Source organism: Pseudophryne corroboree, chromosome 2 (assembly GCF_028390025.1).
Source record: "Pseudophryne corroboree isolate aPseCor3 chromosome 2, aPseCor3.hap2, whole genome shotgun sequence".
Lineage (NCBI taxonomy): Eukaryota > Metazoa > Chordata > Amphibia > Anura > Myobatrachidae > Pseudophryne > Pseudophryne corroboree.
Window position 1 is genome coordinate 63,131,898 of NC_086445.1, and position 12,433 is coordinate 63,144,330.

The 12,433-nt window shown below is 43.1% G+C and overlaps 1 pseudogene; it reads right to left on the bottom strand.

Moving 5' to 3' along the window:
- Positions 1 to 9,187: 9,187 nt before the first annotated feature.
- On the bottom strand, positions 9,188 to 9,307 carry LOC135051621 (5S ribosomal RNA; annotated as a pseudogene).
- Positions 9,308 to 12,433: the final 3,126 nt, after the last annotated feature.

Below are 12,433 nucleotides of genomic sequence, written 5' to 3' on the forward strand. Positions count from 1 at the left end.
TAATAGACTATGTGCTTATAAGCTAATATCCTACAGAACTTTTAACATTTCTGAAAGTATACAGGAGCAATGTTATCTATAACAGCATTAGGACTTGTTTTCTTTTTATTTGAAGAGAGAGCAAGCAGACGTGTGGTGTAGGTATAAGTACTCATCCATTATTGTGGATGGGAATTATTTCAATAAGACCATTCCTTCCTCTTTTCTAAACAGGAAATCCAGAGGGATTTATAACTGGTGTAACAAACACCCTTTGAAAACCGTGGTTGTGAGTATTATACTCCACGTGAAGATAGATGTATAGATTAATGCATGGATAATTTAATAATTTATATTATTCCAAGGAGTATCCAGTCCAGCAATACCATTAATTGTTGGAAAGATTTTGGGTACTGCTGCTATATAAATTATATTGCTAATTATTATAATTGTTAGATATGTATACAAAGACATCAGCATTGTATAGTAACAGACCAAAGTTCTCTATGTAAGTTACATTTGATGTGATTACCAAAACTTTATAGAGTTGTGATAATAGTGAAACAGCTACATGTGTATAAGATACAACAGTATCTCAAGAAAGAACCACTGGTGATAATATCAGCTACACATATCGGGTGTATTTCAGTTAATGGAAATAAAATAGGTCAATAATACAGGAAAAATGAACTTCTGTAGATAGAAAAGGTTGATTTAAAGGGAATGTAAAAGGATTGTTACAATACACAAACCTAATGTTTCTAGATGTGCTAGATATAATGAGGTAGGTATATAAAAAGTAATGGTCACATAGGATGTTCATTAAAGTTTATGATTTAGTAAATGTATTTTACCAGGAGTAGATTTAAAGGTTAAAAGAGATATCATACATAACGGAGAATGTTAGTTGTCACTATGTCCTTAGGATATGATATACAATTGGTTACCTATTAATTCTGAAGATGTTTGTTATTTAAGAAGATTAATTTAGCAATTTTATACAAAAACACATAATAACTTAAGAAAAGTTTTCTTGCAGGATGAACTATTCCTAAAAAGAGTAATTGACTCAGTAATCAGGAAACCTGTTCCTGCCACCAGAGCATCAATAAAACCTCGAATTGGTAAAGGTGGATAATAAGTTCTCCTATGGCTAATGAAGTCGTATGATTAATCAACTGGGAGTTGACGTTTTTATTTCATTTAAAAGTTATTGATAACATGATTGAACTTTATGATAGGATATTCCAGGACAGTGGATATTTATGATGATTCCAGGACATTGGACATGAACTATTATACTACCACATTGTTCTACATTCTCTAATATCACAAATTGGAGGATATTGTTGATTTCCGGAAATAGCACTTTGAGTTCACGGCTGTGCTTATTTGACCAAAGACATTACAGATCCTGATACGTGTATTGCCAAGTATATAAAGGAGGCCCATGATATAAAAAAAAAGAACAGTTACAACACAGGTTTCTGATCGATTACTTAACAGCACAGACAGGAGGCTATTGTATGACCTTGTATACACAGACAGGAAAGTTGTGTTGTACTTTTATTACCAATGAAACAGACAATGCTCAAGAAATAGTGGAAAAACATGTACAAGAGATAGAAGATGCAAAACTGACATATGCCAGTAAACATAACATCCCTGACACTCTAGAGCAGGCTTTTTCAACCAGTGTGCCGTGGCACACTAGTGTGCCGCGACCAGTTGCAAGGTGTGCCGCGGAGCCAGAGCAGCTTCCTGCATCTTCAGAGTGAACTGTTGGCCCAGGCTCTTCTTTGAGGATCAGTCGTGCTCCGCCCGTGACCTATGCCTTGAAAACGGTGTGATATCATAGGTCACAGCCGCCTTGTCTCACCACCCAGCCAGCCCACCTGCCTGCATACATATCTTCCAGTTCCCGCCTGCATACACAGCTTTTCTTGCCAACCCACATCCACACCTGCCCAACCGCCCGCTGCTCAGTATTCGCAGAACTCCACTATGAACAACCCCTGCCATTGAGGGACAGGGAGGAGGACAGCTGATAATAATATTTGTTATTTTATTTCTCCTGTGGGGAACAATAGGATTTCAATAGGATTTATGTGGGGAGAATAATAATTTATATATTTATGGGGGGAACAATGTGAATAATTCATGTGGGAAGCAATAGGATTTATGTGAGGAGCAATGTGATTGTTTTTTCTGTGTAGGCCAATGTATGTGTGGATTTTTTTTTTTACTGCGAGGGCCAATGTGTGTGGTTTTTTTTTCTGTGGGGAAATAATGGTGTGCCTTGGCAATTTTAAAATATTGTTCGGTGTGCCGTGAGTAAAAAAAGGTTGAAAATCACTGCTCTAGAGGGTGAATGGGGTTGGTTATCATGGCTAAATCCAGTTTCATGGTTTAGTGGAATTAAAGGATGGATTGTAGGAATACTAATGTTCCTTCTAAAAGCTATTGGAATTGAAATTATATTATATCTGTGTTTTAAGATACTGCTTTGTTGTTTTTCAGTCTGTCAGAAACGAATAAGGAAAGCCTTTATATCCTCCAGATATAAGACATTGCAGAAGAGTCTGGCAAAGAAAGTCCAACAACAGTCTGCCCTAATGGATATGAGCCAACGGTCTACCAACCAAGACCAAGAGAAAGACATCAACCCTGTTACAGATAGGGTGTAGCTTCCTACTTATAGGGAGATGGGTAGCCACTGGTATCATTAGAGTAGACTGTTATTGCATAGACTTGTTTAGGAAAATGCCATATAAGCTTGTAATATTTGTTTATTATAAAAAGGAGGGAAAAATGATAGAGTTGATAATTAGCCACTATATTTGGTTATAATAATCAAATGCTTTTTATATAAGAAAGAGATGTGAACGAGCTAGCCTTGGACATATGTTACTATATTTGAACTATGGAAAATAATGTAAACTACACGTTAGGCACGTACACCCTGGTTTCAAAAGGGAAGCATCTGGTAGTTCTCAGAGGACTTTGAGCACAACAGATAAGAAGAAGTAGGGCAAGGGGTATGTACAGTTATATGATAATTATGCTAGACATTTATTGGAAATCACCTAATAAAAGGGCACGTAGCTTACACTGAACCAAGGTTTAGTCTGTAACCCCTCCTTTGGGGAGGATATGTGGGCGGCCAACTATGGCTGAATGTGGAAATGTATGTGTATAAATATGCAAGCTGACCAAAGTAAAGCAGAATACTTGTGAGACATATCCTGTGTATTTGTTTCATTGAGTGTTCTCCCAACGCGTTGGCCCCTGCTGTAAAGAGGTGACTTGATACTTGAAGGATATTTCTTTAGTAACCAGACAGAGCTGATGAGTTCAGCTCCATCAATCAACTCTATCATAGGCAAGAGTCAATTACACTTACACCTACTGTGTGTTTTGACCATCTTTCTTTTCTCTTGCAAAATAAGCATTCACCAATACGCAACAATGAAACTTCAAAAGCCTCTGTAATATAGTGAAAAGAATACTCTGTCCAAAAATATTCACACCAAAGCATAATATACTGTAAGCCAGAGTAATGAAGAAAGCACTTACCGGCGCAAGTGTTGCATTCGCAATCAGCCAATCACAGCCAGTTCATTAGTGCTGGCGATTAACATCATCGTTATACAGTGTTATACAACTGACCAACTGCAAATCTTGCTGCTTTCTTAGGCGTACAGATGTGTGCACATACACCTATGCTAGGGCCGCTCCAAACAGCCCAGGTTGGCACGTCACAGCGACTTTGGGGTCTATTTATTAAAATTATTTTTACTAAAATAATGTGAAAAGGGTGTGAAAACAGAAAACACCCTTTTTCACATTATTTTAGTATCACCTGAATGTATTAAAGGGCATTTCATGAAAAACTGCTCCAAACCCTTTAATTCACTTTTTTTTTTTAGTAACCCACGTCGCATTCCCCATACTTATAATGGGAAATGTGATGTGGCCGAATTTACTAAAAAAAAAAATTGAAGAAATACCGCAGTGTGCCCTGTGATAATCTCGCCAGCTCAGGCTGGTGAAATCACAGGGCAGCACTGCGATATGCAGCCTTTGCCCCTGGCAGAGAGAGCTGAGCGGGGACCCGGCAGAGTGATCAGCTCTGTGTGTCCGATGGACACACAAGCTGATCACAGTGTAAAAACAAAAAAACAAAAACCCATACTCACCTGTCCAGGGAGCCGGTGTCCGCTGCTCCGGTGAGCGCTGCCGGGCGCCGGGTCCTCCATGTGCTGCAAAGTGACCCCGGTGCAGTACGGTGACAAAACAAAATGAACCCTAGTGTGAATGTGTGTGCGGTACATGTGGTAGGGAATATAGATTGTAAGCTCCACTGGGGCAGGGACTGATGTGAATAGCCAAATATTATCTGTAAAGCGCTGCGGAATATGTGTGCGACATATAAATAACTGGTAATAAATAATACATAAAATAAAGAGGCAAAAGACGAGAGGTCTGCGCTATTCCTTACGCTATGTATCATTTTGCTTAATCTGGGGCTTTACAGAAATTCCTTTTTGACAAAAATACAAATTCTAAGCACCTGGTACACTATAAGCATATTTCTATAAGGCTACAATATGAACAAAGAGCAAAAGTCAGGAAAAAGCGCTGTCATTAAAATACAATAATTGCACCACGGGTCTCGTGGGATGTGGTGCAGAAAGGATAGGTGTAGGGGACCACGCCTTTATACGAGTGTCCAGGACTGCATCTGTCACATTTGCGCAAACACACCCATACTGTATTTGGCCTATGTTGAATGCCCTTTGCGCCCCATCCTTTGTCTCAAGGTACAGGTGGAGTTACAATTAATCAGATCATGCAAGTCTGCATAGGTGATTATATGTGGGTACGTTAGGCCCGATTCAGACCCGATCGCTGTTGTGTGAAAATCGCACAGCAGCCTATTATCGAATGACTGCGTATCCACCGCGATGCACACACGCAAGCCCAAACAGCAACAGAAAATCTGGATCGCTAGGTGTATGCAAGGTGATTGACAGGAAGAGGATGTTTGGGGGGTGGTAACTGGCCATTTTCTGGGAGTGCCAGGAAAAGTACAGGCGTTCCCAATCGTTTTCAGGGAGGGTGTGTGACGTCAGCTCCGGCCCTGATCAGCCTGTTCTGATCGCACTATAGGAGTAAGTCCTGGGCTGCGCACACATTACACAGACTTGAAAAATCATTTGATGGCGAGTGAGATGCAAACGGATTTGCAGCTGGCCGCTGTCTGGCTAAATTTTCGCACGGCGTACGCTGACTTGCACGGGGCGGGTTTCCAATCTCTATGGGGGGCGTCTATCTGATCGCAGACTGCTGCAAAAACGCACAGCAGCGATCAGGTCTGAATTAAACCCATTGTCTGGATTTGCACACAGCAATTACAGTCTCTAGGCAGATGTACTAAACCTTGGAGAGTGATAAAGTGGAGAGAAAGTACCAACAAATCATCTCCCAACTGTCATCTTACAGGCTATGTTTGAAAATAACAGAAGCTGATTGATTGGTACTTAATCTCTTTCCACTTTATCAGTCTCCAAAGCTTAGTACATAAGCCCAAAAGGGGCAGCAGCACCGTATTACCTGCGGTTTATTGGCCATTCTGCTCTGGGTCTCCGTTCTAATGGATAATATTTCCATGTAATATTATAAGTAACATGTTGCTCTGCAAATATCACTGGTGTTCCTTATGCTGAACAATGTTCTTTAATGTACAGGGTATAAATTTATTATACAATGTAGTACTGAGATTGGTCCCAGACAGTGTCGGACTGAGGCACGTAGGGCCCACCGGGGGGGGGATGCAGTGGTAGGGGCCTGTGTTTAGGGGTGTGGCCAGTCTGCAGAGGGGGTGTGGCCCGCCACCTCATTGGTTTGACTAACCATTAGAGACAGTAGCGGATCTTGCCACGGGCTAGCAGGACTTTTGCCCGGGGCGCCGCCTTCCGGAGGGCGCCGCACCATGGCAAGATCCGCTACTCTGTGCCCCCCGCTGCCCGCTGTGTCCCCCGCTGTGTCACTACGCATCTAGTTTCCCTTCGTGTAGAGGACCTTTGCTGTGCGGTGCGCGAGGACGTCATTGTGGAACTGACAGACGCTAGGGGTCATAATTGACCTCTAGTGTCTGTCATCCGAGGAAAGGAGCGGCGCCGGCGGAGATCTGCAGCGGTCGGGAGCGGGGATAGTAAGTATTTTTTTTTTTCAGCGGCGCTACTCCACTGTACAGGGGGCGTAACTGACCACGCCCCCTGTATGAAGTCACACCCCCATTTTCCGCCCGGGGCGCCAATGGGTCTAGAACCGGCCCTGATTAGAGAGTGCAATATCTGGGCCCCTTCATAAATATATACAGTAAATTCAGCTGCTGCATGCATGATAATGTACCAGATTAATGACAGATTAATAACAGCAATGCAGTGTAGAGAATACACCATAGTGCAGTATATGGTAACATATGTATAATTCAAGTGCACAGTCTGGAACCTAATCCTTAGAGCAGGAGGTGGGCCCCCTGGCAGTGGGGCCCACCGGTGGTCTCCTCTGTCTGTACCCCTGTGGGCCAGTCCAAGCCTGGTCCCAGAGAAATAACACAGCGACTGAGCGAGCTGCATTTTTTACACAGCAAATGAAGACACAAATTGAAGTGGCTGTTTGTAGGTACACAGGGCTATTACACTGCTGACAATCGTCCATGACTGATCCTGCAATCCAACTCCCCTTGCTCTCATGTTATTATGGCACATTTGGCAAATCAGAACGCATTTATACCTTTGTCATTATTTCATTGTACTATTCCCTGTATGCGCTATGGAGACTGGGTGGTGCCAGGTAAATAAAAGAGAATAAATAAAAAGAATTGTCCATGAATATACTATGAAGATAATGCTGAGCTGTGTTCAGTGCTTTCCTCTCTCTCTATACTATTGGCTATCTTCTAACACGCCCTTGTAGATTTTGAATTAAATTCTTTTTTTTCTTTTTTTTTTTAATGGACACTTTAGTTATATTTTCTGTGCTTAGAGGTTGGCTAGTGGCGTCACAACGGGAGTGTGGGGGGTGCGGCCTGTATCCGGATGTCACCAGCCGAGGGGGGTCCTCAGAGTGCCGACTGCTCTTCAGTGACACGAGCAGGGTGCTGCACTGCGACATTACGTGCAACATCCTGCTTCTGTCACTGTGCAGGAGCCGGCACTCCTCTTACAACGGTTTCTGGAGGCAGCCAGCATCTCCGGGACCCCCCGAGTGGCAAAACGGTGGTCCGGGCCACAAGGCCATGTCCGTTTCTACAAAGCCACACCGCAATCCATGCAGCCACACCCCTTTTAACCAGCACTTATTGGGGGTCATTACGAGTTGATTGATAGCTGCATTCGTTCGCTGTGCAGCGATGAGGCAAAAAATGGCACTCCTGCGCATGCGGCGCAATGTGCACGCACGACGTACTATTACAATGAACGATGTGTTTCACACAGGGTCTAGCGAAGCTTTTCAGTCGCACTGCTAGCCGCAGAGTGATTGACATGAAAGGGGCGTTTCTGGGTGTCAACTGACCGTTTTCAGGGAGTGTTCGGAAAAAACCGCAGGCGTGCCAGGAAAAACGCAGGTGTGGCTGGGCGAACGCAGGGCGTGTTTGTGATTTCAAAACAGGAACTGAATAGTCTGAAGTGATTGCAAGCGCTGAGTAGGTATTGACCTACTCTGAAACCGCACAAAAAAACTTTGTAGCCGCTCTGCGATCTTTTCCTTCGCACTTCTGCTAAGCTAAAATACACTCCCAGTGGGAGGCGGCATAGCGTTTGCACGGCTGCTAAAAACTGCTAGCGAGCGATCAACCTCGGAATAACCACCCTTGTGCCTTCCCGCACCGGGTGTCGCTGCTCCCAGTGGCGCCTCTGAGGTTGGTGAGCGTACTTTGGACTAGTGGGTATGGGGGGTTATTCCGAGTTGATCGCTAGCTGCTGTTGTTCGCAGCACAGCGATCAGGCTAAAAATCAGCATTTCTGTGCATGCGTATGCACCACAATGCGCACGCGTGTTGTACGGGTACAAAGTCCATTGTGGTTTTGCACTGGTTCTAGCGACTATTCCAATCGCACAGACAGCCGCAAGGTGATCGACAGAAAGTGGGCGTTTCTGGGTGTCAACTGACCGTTTTCAGGGAGTGCTTAGAAAAACGCAAGCGTGTCGGGGGAAAACGCAGGCGTGGCTGGGCGTACGCTGGGCGGGTGTGTGACGTCAAAAGTCGTATCTCTGTCGTTAGAATCAACGCACAGGATAAGTAACTACAGAGCTGGTCTTGTTTTGCAAAAAAAAGATTTTGCAGGCGCTCTGCTGCACAGGTGGTGACAATGCGTTTGCACGGCTGCTAAAAACTGCTAGCGAGCGATCAACTCTGAATGACCCCCATGGAGTAGTGTGGTGGTTTGGAGGGCTATGTTTTGAGAATTATCATACTGCAAGCATATTATTGTATACTGTATGTTTGTATATATTAACCAAAGGAGCCATACAAGGAAGTATAGACAAGTGGACTCTTTTTTGGGAGCACTCTAATTCAGAGGTAAAAAATGTAACATATCACTGATAAAATCATTTTTATTAGATATTTGTATGATTTGAGTTTTAAGGAGTGTCAATATTTGAGTGATGTAGCCTCGCGAACATATGGACATGAATTATTCAACATAGGTGATCACAATATCACAATTTGCGAATTGCCGGAGATAAGTGGCCATTGTACCTAGATTAAATAATCATTGCACATTCATTTCTCATATGGAATATGACCATCATTTTTTCTGCATATATCCATTGTGGATCATTTTGGTCGCAGAGAATTAAATCATAGGTCATATGAAAATCAGTACCTTGTGGTATTTATCAAAAGTAACAGTCTATTAGGAGCCAATTTTTTGCAGTACCAGGGTGTTCAGAGGTAGTCTCCCATCCTATTACCAACCCGGCCCTTCACTGCTTAGCTACCAAGGTCAGAAAAGACCGGGCATCTCCAGTGAGGTATGACCGCAATTATTGAGCTCACCTTTTTTGGTTACCTATGTGTTTGTTGTGTGATCACTGTATATCTATATTGATAAATGCTATAGGCACTCATAGGTCGTATGGAACAGAGTACCTCGTAGTATTCGTCCAGGTGACAATCTATTTGGGAGCCAATTTTTTGCAGTACCAGGGTGTTCAGAGGTGGTCTCCCATCCTATTACTAACCCGGCCTTTCACTGCTTAGCTTCCAAGGTCAGAAGAGATTGGGCATCTCCAGTGAGGTATGACCGCAAATATTGAGCTCACGTTTTTGGTCACTTATATATATTGTAAAATGATCACTGCATATCCACGTTGGTAAGTTAAGTAAATGTATGTGGCATTGATGCCAATTGCATATGAGAGTAAATGCAAATACCTGACTTAGTCAAATTGTGACAGGTCAGACAAAATAGAGTACAACACTGAGTACAACATATTTATGCCTGACTTGCCACATATTGACCAAGTCAGTTATTTGCATTTACTCTCATATGCAATTGGCATCAATGCCACATACATTTACTTAACTTACCAACGTGGATATGCAGTGATCATATGGTTGCTATATCTAGAAGCAATTCAGAAATAATTCAGTTTTTCAGAGGACACTATCAGCTTAAATATTGAACTTGTGCGGTTCCCACCACCCTCTTTTTTTCCTCAAAACCATACATAGGCTGTTTGTATATATTGTATGTATTGTACAGTGTAAAATGTAAAAATTGTATGTACACTATGTAGACAAAAGTGATTGGTAGAAGTGAGTCATTAGATTAATGAGCAGGTGTTCTCCCTTTATGTTATTCTATAGAAAAATTAAAATGTACCTCCCGGGCAATAACACAAGCCCGTCTGGGTGTGTTATTGATTTATGAAGTGTTGAACGTCAACGTTTGGATTTATGAATCCATGTTTGTCTTGTTTTGTTTGTTCTGCTGTCTGCCACCATAGTACAATTAATCACCAACTTTTATTATAATTTATAATCAATGAAAAATAATAATTACAAATCAACTTGGTTGCCAGAATAAACTTTACCTTTTTGATCTCAACCCTGGTTGTCAGTGTTTTTATTTATCAGGAAGTTTTCTTCAAGAGGGCCTGTGTGAAGAAGGAAGTTTGCTTGTGAAATGTGACAACTGTCCTGCCTTGGTTTTTTGGGACTGTCCCGCTGTCCCACCCGCGGACCGCAGTGTCCCATGGTGGTGGAGGTGGAGGTGGTGGTGGTGGTGGTGGGGGCAGTTAGGTCATCTACCTGTCACTCGCTGCTCTGCTGTAGAGCAGCGGTGAATGTTCACAGCGCCTATTCACGAAGACAAGAAGAACTGGGGGCAAGGCCAGCAGCTCACAGAGCACTGGTCATGCCTCCGCAGTGACAGAAAACGCGGGCGTGGCTCACGATCGCGGCATTACCATGAATCTATGCCCCTTTTACTGAGGCCACGACCACTTTTTCCGGGCGGCCGCGGCTACGGAGGTATGCAAGTGAATTTTGCTCCCTCTCCATATTGCATTATGGGGGTCATTCCGAGTTGTTCGCTCGCAAGCTGCTTTTAGCAGCTTTGCACACGCTAAGCCGCCGCCTACTGGGAGTGAATCTTAGCTTATCAAAATTGCGAACGAAAGATTAGCAGAATTGCGAATAGACACTTCTTAGCAGTTTCTGAGTAGCTCCAGACTTACTCGGCATCTGCGATCAGTTCAGTGCTTGTCGTTCCTGGTTTGACGTCACAAACACACCCAGCGTTCGCCCAGACACTCCCCCGTTTCTCCGACCACTCCTGCGTTTTTCCCAGAAACGGTAGCGTTTTTTCACACACTCCCATAAAACGGCCAGTTTCCGCCCAGAAACACCCACTTCCTGTCAATCACACTCCGATCACCAGAACGAAGAAAAAACCTCGTAATGCCGTGAGTAAAATACCTAACTGCATAGCAAATTTACTTGGCACAGTCGCACTGCGGACATTGCGCATGCGCATTAGCGACTAATCGCTCCGTTGCGAGAAAAAAAATAACGAGCGAACAACTCGGAATGACCCCCAATGTAATTAAGGCTTAAAGATAGACATGTTTTCACCTATACATACGCTTACTGGACATCCCTTTAATCCAGGTCACTCTTGATATCAGCCAGCTACAGAACCTGTGTAATTCATGTGTGTCCTGGTATAAAAGGTTAGCAAACCTATACAAATTGCATGACCTAAAGTCATCTGAAGAAAGCTCTACCACCCGGATTTTAAAGCAGCAACACTCCATGGCAGGTCAGTAGTATGTAATTGCCGTTAGACAACAATAATGAGATCAGTCACAATGTTTGTACTGTATTATCATGTTTATAGAAAGTGTGCAGCATGTTCCATTACAACGCATTGGCCAGTTCTAGTGAAGCGCCTAAAAAACGTTCAGGGATTTTCTATGTCATATAGTTGGCAGATTTACTTTATTTGTGTGCTCTTTAATCCAGGTGATATTATGTAGTCATTTATTTCAGCATGTCAAATAAGGTATCTGAGGAAGCGTGCCCTGCATGATAAGTGGCTGCGTTTATCTGCAATAATGTTTGTATTGCATTGCTTGTAAGCATAAAAGGTATTCATTATATGAGAATGTACTGTATAAATATTCTCCAGGGGCCTTGGCTATATGCCAGACACAAAACAGCAACATGAAATGTATTATTCTGCTGAGCCAGTCATCTAATTACTATCACAAACCGCATCTTAGATGCGGGTGGAATGTGATAAAGTTGACTCAATCCGCAATGTGATAACTGAATACATACCAGGGATGTACCATTTATTGCATGCAGGGACAGAGCTTGTGAGACAGCAGAGGCATAACTGTGGGAGGCAAAGGAGTCCACTGCTGCAGGGCTCCTGCTTTAGGGGGGCACCTCTCCTCCCGTTCGATGTTCAGTGACACCATTCAATTAAATTGACAGCCACCGCTATCTCTTCCGTGGCCGATTTCTCTACCCCCACTAGTCCCTGCACCTTACAAGTCACACCCTCTTTATTATTATCCTTTATTTATATGGCGCCACAAGGGTTCCGCAGCGCCCAATTACATAGTACATAAATAATCAAACATAAATAATCAAACAGGAAAACAGCAACTTACAGTTGATGACAGTATAGGACAAGTACAGGGTAAATAAACAGTTACATCAGCAGATGACACTGGAATAAGTATCAGGTGGCAGAAGACTGCTAAATGTGGTACAGTTGAAGATTATTAAGTAAGGCAAAGGATAACCACATGAGGGAAGAGGGCCCTGCTCGTGAGAGCTTACATTTTAAAAGGGGAGGGGTAGACAGATAGGGGTGACACAGATGGGGTACATAGAGAGTGCAGAACAGAGGGTTAGGATGAG